Genomic DNA, 7,775 nt, shown 5'->3' on the forward strand with positions numbered 1-7,775 from the left:
CCATAGCAACCAAAAAACATTGTGAGGCGTGGCCCGTCTATAACATCAAACAAGTGAATTCCAAGCAGAAGAGGCAAAAGATACGAAACAGCTGGATTATTAGGCTGTTGGGAAAAAAAAAACCCATGAACTAAATACCACCCTAAAAAAATGGTCTAATGGTGGTAAACTCTGAATATATAGACAATTGCAAAAATACCATACAAAGAGTGGCGGGTTTTGCGGTGGGCTCTGCACACTTCGGGTAAAAGTGCTGATAATGTCTAAAATTTTCAAAGAACACCCCTAAAATGCCTAACATGGTATTTTAAAATGTGAAGAAAATAGGGGTACATGTGGATGTAATTCAATAGACCATTTTGAACAGTGTAACCAAACTCTTGCATGTCCTGTTCACGAAAATTCACTAGAGTTGCCCATTTACGTGGGAACGTAGTGAAAAACGGATTGAGTAAAGTATAATAGGGACCAAAAAAAAAAAAACTACTTAATGCCCAGGGGCATATTGCTGTTAGGAACAGAGACGCCGGTGAACTAAATATCACCTTAAAAAAAAAAAAAGAGCGGTCAAATGATGGTAAGCACTGAATGCGGCAGATACCATGCAGATAGTAGCATTTGTTTTGCTTTGTTTCTCTCTTTTCGGTGAGCTCCCCACCCTTTGGATGGAAGTGCTAACAATGTGACTATTCTAAAATTCAAATTGTCCTGAGGGACGTTAGACAACTATTAACATAATCCTCAGAGGAGGAGATGTAGCACAGGTACAAGAATAGTAGGACAAAAAAAAAAATGTCGGTTTTATAATCAATATTTAAATCAATGATTCAAATTGCGCCGCATCTTAAGTATCGGGGTACAAGGAATAGTACGTGGCATGGCGAGTACGTCAAAAACAATTATTATAATTGAAAAATTACTTGTACTATATGATACCCTGTTGGGCGTTAGAAAATAATTGATTGTTATTTATATACGAATAAAAAATATATATATAATGCCTGGGGTAGATTAGGTGAAGGGTGGACAAAATTTAAACAATAAAATTATTTATTTATCTATTTATTTTTTACAATGCATGGACTGAAATCCTAAGAAATCACACCAAGGTGTACTTATAATTCAACATCTCTGAACATAAGAAAAATGGCAAAACCGTGGGTAAACCATAATATATCATAGATACTGGGTATATCGTTGATTGAGGGGTGAATAATAAGGGAAATTATGATTATTACCGTTAAAAATATATATGTTTGTTTTTTTTTTGATAAAACGTTTGTCTTTACGTGTGTAAATAATAACTCATGATAATTTCAATATTGGAAAAAACTCAGTAAAAGGCATTCAAAGGAGAAAAGGGTTGCTTAGCTTGGTGTCATAACATTTGATAAAAATGAAATGAGAATGTGGCCATCCTTTGTGATACTATTACACTGTGTTGCTCACAAGTAGTGGCGTGCAGAAACGCGTAGTCGATAGAAGTGTACAGTGTTTCTCTTTGTACACCTATCAAATGGACAGCAACGTTTATCAGAGTTATTCAATAAACTTATCATTACTAACTTCACACATAGTTTTATATAGAGGAAAAAAAAACAATGAACCCATCTGCTTATTGCATGTGATGCGTATCATAGGAATACACATATATGCAAAATGAACGACAATAGACGAAAACGCATAAGACAAATGAAAAGTACTGATTCAACTTGATTGAATTACAATGACATTTTGTTGATATAAATAGATTTTTTTTTTTTTTTATGTGGAAAGGGTATTACATTTAGGCCTACGAAAACCACAGAAGAAAACTGTGACTTTACCTCTTCATATTACAATCATAGGTATTCGGATACCAATGGAGCAACGGTCAATCCGACCAGGTAGACCAGGCGGAAGATGACTCGTTTGGATGTTTGGTCATGAGAACTACTTTGGCACCACGAACTGCTATTTTTGTTTTAAGATTCTTGGTCTTGCGGAGATTGTATGCGATGGATGCTAAACGGCCGCGTTCGCGTTTCATCCGCGGGAGGAGGTCGGTGCGGACCGTGATGCGGACCCGTGCTGGGGACTTCTCGGTGGCGTTCCTTGAGCGTCGCGGTTGCTCGAAAGTACGAAGCAAGTTGTCACGATCACTCATCCTCGCAAAGCGGACTATGATGGGGTCCGGAGGTTCAGGGGCGTTGGTAGCGCCAATGGGGGTACTCTTGGTGGGGAGACGATGGATGTTAACCACCGGGATCTTCATCGCTTCCTCCGTTGAAATTTCCAGAAGGTGGGCGAACGCCTTCGCTGCTTCTTGATAAACATTCTCGTTTGGGTGGGATGCAATGCCGTAGAAAAGCAAATTTTGTTTGCGGTGGTGAAGCTCTTGTTGAATGAGCTTGTCTTCAAATTCGGCCTTCATTTGATCTAATTGCCGCTGAAGTTCGGGGATTTTCTCGGCCTCAACGGATTGGATCCTCGCAGACGTGTCGGCGACCGAACCTTCAAGGTCCTGCATAGTGGATTTCACTGTGGCAATATCGGTTTTTACGGCATTCAGATCAGAAATAACGTGGTCCAGTTTGTTATTAATTTCCGTCTTGAAATCCGCAAACATGTTTCGTAGTTCAGAAATGATGGCGTGACCAGTATCTGATGGAACGTCGGGGGCCTGCTCAGAATCGCCTCGGTGGCTGGTGGGGTGTGGTTGGTGGGGCATGCCGGGTCTACTCGCTGAAGGCCTGCCAATTGACGAGGAAGCACTCACCGGTCTAGGTTGAGGGGGTGTGCTGACAGAAGTTCCGCGGGGATTTTTGTCCTTTTGCACGGTAGATTTACGGAATATAGGCAGAGCTTCCTTTAATTGATCCAGTGTTCATATTTCTGTAGCTGCAATAAAGATTTAGGTAGCATTAAGGTATGCAGTTCATAGTAGCTGGGTGTTGAAGGAGCTAGCTGCGCCCCACGTCCGTCTCGTTAGCCGGCCATGCGTAAGATTATTGCATTGACAATTTTGACATTTTACAGTCCAAAAACTGCCGTTTGTAGCTATACTCTTCGCTGTGGAAATCAAGGGGGGGGGGGGGGGAGGAGGAGCACCGGGCGCAACATTATTTACTGCTGTCAATCACTGGCAGCAACATCAGGATTATGGCATAGCGATTAAATGCGAGCGAGCGGCGCGAGCGAGCTTTAAGATTTTGACACTTTACAGTCGTAAAACTGCCATTTTTGGCTGTATTTTTTTTCTTCGCTTTAGAAATTAAGGGGGGCACACCGGGCGCCACTGCTGGCAGTTACTGGCAGCAACATCAGGAGAATGGCATAACGATTAAATGCAAGCTAGCGAAGCGAGTGACCGTGAAAACTTTGACATTTTACAGTTCAAAAAACTGTCGTTTGTAGCTATATATTTCGCTTTGGAAATTAAGGGGGCGCACCGGGCACAACTGCTGGCAATTACTGGCAGCATGCAACATCAGGAGAATGGCCTAACGATTAATGCGAGCGAGACAAGCGAGCGAGTTTGAAAATTTTGACATTTTACAGTCCCCAAACTGCCGTTCGTGGCTGTATTTTTTCGCTTTGGATATCAAAAGGGGCACACCGGGCCCAACTGCCGGCAATTACTGACAGCAACACTAGTAGAATGGCATAGCGATTAAATGCGAGCGAGCGAAGCGAGTGAGATTGAAAACAACACGAGGGAAATGGCAAAGCGATTAAATGCGAGCGAGTGGAGGGAGCGAGCTTGAAAATTTTGACATAATGGCCCGAATTCACGAAGGTGGTACAAATGAAACCATGGTTTAAACCATGGACAAAATCTATGGAGCGCCAAGTGTCGCATGGAATATTTCGTTACGAAATCAGTCATTTCGTCAATGAAATGATTATTTTGTAACGAAATGACAACGTTTGGCAACTAAATGAACACTTCGTCCACGAAATGATAATTTCGTTAACGAAACGGTCATTTTGTCGACGAAATGACCAATTTCGTAACGAAATATTCCGTGCGACACTTGGCACTCCACAGTTTTTGTCCATGGTTTAAACCATGGTTTCATTTGTACCACCTTCGTGAATTCGGGCCACACAGTATAACAACTGCCGTTTTGTAGCTTTGCTTTTTCGCTTGGGAAATTACGGGGGCCGCAACGAGCGCAACTGCTGTCAATCACTGGCAGCAACATCAGGACACTGGCATATAGCAGGGAGGTGGAAAGTCCACCTCCCTGCATATAGTGATTAAACGCGAGCGAGCGGAGCGAGCGAGCTTTAAGATTTTGACACTTTACAGTCCTAAAACTGCCGTTTGTGGCTGTATTTATTCGCTTTAGAAATTAAGGGGGCGCACCGGGCACAACTGCTGACAGTTACTGGCAGCAACATCAGGAGAATGGCATAACGATTAAATGCGAGCTTGCGAAGCGAGTGAGCTTGAAAATTTTGACATTTTACAGTTCAAAAACTGTCGTTTGTAGCTATATATTTTGCTTTGGAAATTAAGGAGGCGCACCGGGCACAACTGCTGGCAATTACTGGCAGTATGTAACATCAGGAGAATGGCATAACGATTAAATGCGAGCGAGCGAAGCAAGCGAGTTTGAAAATTTTGACATTTTACTGTCCCCAAACTGCCGTTTGTTGCTGTATTTTTTCACTTTGGATATCAAGGGAGGCACACCGGGCGCAACTGCCGGCAATTACTGGCAGCAACATCAGAGAACGGCATAACGATTAAATGCGAGTGAGGGAAGCGAGCGAGCTTCAAAATTTTGACATTTTACAGTCCTAAAACAGCCGTTTGTGGCTATATTTTTCGCTTTGGAAATTACGGGGGGGGGCATCGGGCGCAACTGCTGTCAATCACTGGCAACAACATCAGGAGAATGGCATAGCGATGAAATGCGAGCGAGCTTGAACATTTTGACATTTTACAGTCTCAGAAACTGTCCTGTGTGGCTGTATTTTCTCGCTTTGGAAATTAAGGGGGGGGGCACCGAGCGAAATGTGCTGGCAATTACTGGCAGCAACATCAGGAGAATGGCATAATCATTAAATACGAGTGGGCAAAGCGAGGGAGCTTCAAAATTTTGACATTTTACAGTCCAAAAACTGCCGTTTGTGGCTATATTTTTCGCTTTGGAAATTACTTTGGGCGCACCGGGCGCAACTGCTGTCAATTACTGGCAACAACATCGGGAGAATGGCATAGTGATTAAACGCGAGCGAGCGAGCTTGAAAATTTTGACATTTTACACTCCCAAAACTGCCGTTTGTAGCAATATTTTTCGCTTTTGTTTATCCCACTCTTATGGGGGAACCAATATGCCAAAATTGATGCAATCGCATTTCTGATTCCTCCATTTTTCCCCAAAAATTCAGGGGGGGGGGGATGATTGTACAGGCCATCCCCCCTCCTCCAATTCAGGGGGGATATATCCCCCATCCCCCATCCCCCCCCCCCCCCCCGGATTTACGCCCAGGTTTCCTACTCGTTTATTCAAATTCACGCGATAGTCATGTGATAGTCCCGATGAGCTTGTTTGGTGCGTTCAATTTCATTTTCAGGCGATCAAGTTCCTACTTCGTGCGATCAATTTAACAAGGAAAATGGAGTAGACTTTTTAAGAAAGTGTAATTGTGACCGTGCACCTCAAAACAAACATAAAGTCGCACACACTGGTTTTGCGTGAGGACTGAAAATAAGTGAAATGGGTCAACCTTGCCGAACTTGACTTTTTCATATTTTCTGAAAGAGCGGGTCTTATTTTACATTATGCTAACATTTGGTATTATAATACGTAATTATAATAGTAAGTGTTTTTTTTTTTTTAGCAGTTTATCTGAACATTTTTGGTAGAATAGTGTGATAAGGTGTGTCTTTAGAATCCCTTTTTTCATTTCTGAAAAACCTTGTCCACACTCTTCACTTTCAACTCTAATAACTTTTGAAAGGATAGCGCTACTGCTTTGAAAGTTAGCATCAATTATAGAAAGAATGTGTTAATGAGGCATGTTTAATTTCAGTTTAATCTGATAATCTCTTCATTGTTGTTACTCTTGTGGTTTACTTTCTGTTTTTTTGTCCCATTCATCGCACAGCCAGCACGGTTTGGTAAGATTAAGCACTTGAATAGACACTGTACTTCAGAGCCTCTTTTCTCAGTTCACACTTTTCCTGAGTTTGTGTTTTCTTTCCAATATTGAGATAGGTTAGGAGAGTCCATTTGATTTGAGTTATACATCATTTCAAAGCTTAAAGTCTGATCTTTCAGAATATGGTCTTAACTAAAAATTCATGTTAGGCGACTTTTTGTTTGTTTTGAGGTGCAGGGTCACAATTATGATTGTTTTGTTCTCTGTTCATGTATTCTTTGTTTTTCATCTCAAAAAAAAAAAAAAATCTAAATTGTAAGATCCAATCAGCAGTGCATCCAAACAACACAACGACAATCTACTCATATTTCTTGATGAAAGCTGCATGCATGCAGACAACGCCCAAACACTAACCACATAATGGTAATGCGTGAATTTGAAGACAAACTGACAGACAATGACCTCACGTAGCCCCGCAAAAAGTAAACCAATAAGATATCAATAAACAACAAATTAGACGTATACAATGTTCATGTCATGAGTTTAAATGTAGGCCTAGTCAAAATTGTTTTTTTTTTTTCCGAAGATGTCAAACAACCTCCCTTATCGTGCTCGTCTGTAGACATATACACTGCTTAATGTTTCTTTACGTCGATGTAGGGCAATTTGTCAATCAGTTGCAATGCTTAATGTTTGTTTGTTTGTTTCATGTTCCATCTAAGAAGATGGTTGCAATAGCTGGTCTTCTATGGGGTCCAGCGGGATATAAGGTGGGACCACTTCACCGGGGTTAAACACTCTGCTCTATGCGATAAATGATCTTTTACGTACATGAGTTGTGACTCTCTCACATATGGGACCTCCATTTTTGTCCTATTTTCAGTGAAAAGGTGGACCTCTTTACTGGTTTGATAACCTTCATCATAGATCCCAATATATTCAAAGCCAAATGAACAAGACACAAATACACGGCCCCTAACTATTATGTATATGCAAATTAGCTTAATACGTTAGTTTGCATGTTTAAGACACGTTATTTTAAAATGAAAATTGTTGCTATAAGTGGGATTTTCGTTATAGAGAACCCTTGAAAAAATGTATTATCCAGGTTTTCTGGCTTCCTGGTTTAAAACTAGAAAAAATATCACATGTTGTTCCTTTGGTAACTTTATAATTATGATTGTTCAGCCAATAAAACAAAATGCACAAGGTTGTTAACGTGGCAACAAAGCTAGATTTACTTCAATACCCTTCTTGAACATGAAAACAAAAATGTACATACTCCAACTTTCCCGGGTCATGTACATGGTCTACATATAGGACCGTGGACTAGACGCACATGTGTTGATCTGGAACCTCAAATGCCTCTAGGAGCTTCAAGAAACATCAAAAAGTTTCTATTAGCAGTGGCTTGTCTCCTTTGCTGGTTTTCTACAACAAACGCTCACTTGTATGTGCAACGGAATTTTTTCGCTCGCTGATTTGGAAAGCTGTCTAATTGTTGCTTCCCTGCTTAATCTTTTCAACTATTTTTCGATGGGCAGCGTTTGGACTTTTACGAGACATGTGTCCTCTCTTTCCACAGGTATCGCACTCCTGTTTTTAATTTTCAATTTCAATTTCAAGTTCAATTTATTTCCGCGACCTTCTTCATGAGTACAATGTGCAAACGAAAAACA

General features: G+C 41.0%; 1 pseudogene; it reads right to left on the reverse strand.

The window, feature by feature from the left end:
- Nucleotides 1–1,873: 1,873 nt before the first annotated feature.
- LOC140239505 (uncharacterized) lies at nt 1,874–2,870 on the reverse strand (annotated as a pseudogene).
- Between the last annotated feature and the right edge of the window lie 4,905 nt (nt 2,871–7,775).

This window comes from Diadema setosum, chromosome 16 (genome assembly GCF_964275005.1).
Source record: "Diadema setosum chromosome 16, eeDiaSeto1, whole genome shotgun sequence".
Taxonomy (NCBI): Eukaryota; Metazoa; Echinodermata; class Echinoidea; order Diadematoida; family Diadematidae; genus Diadema; species Diadema setosum.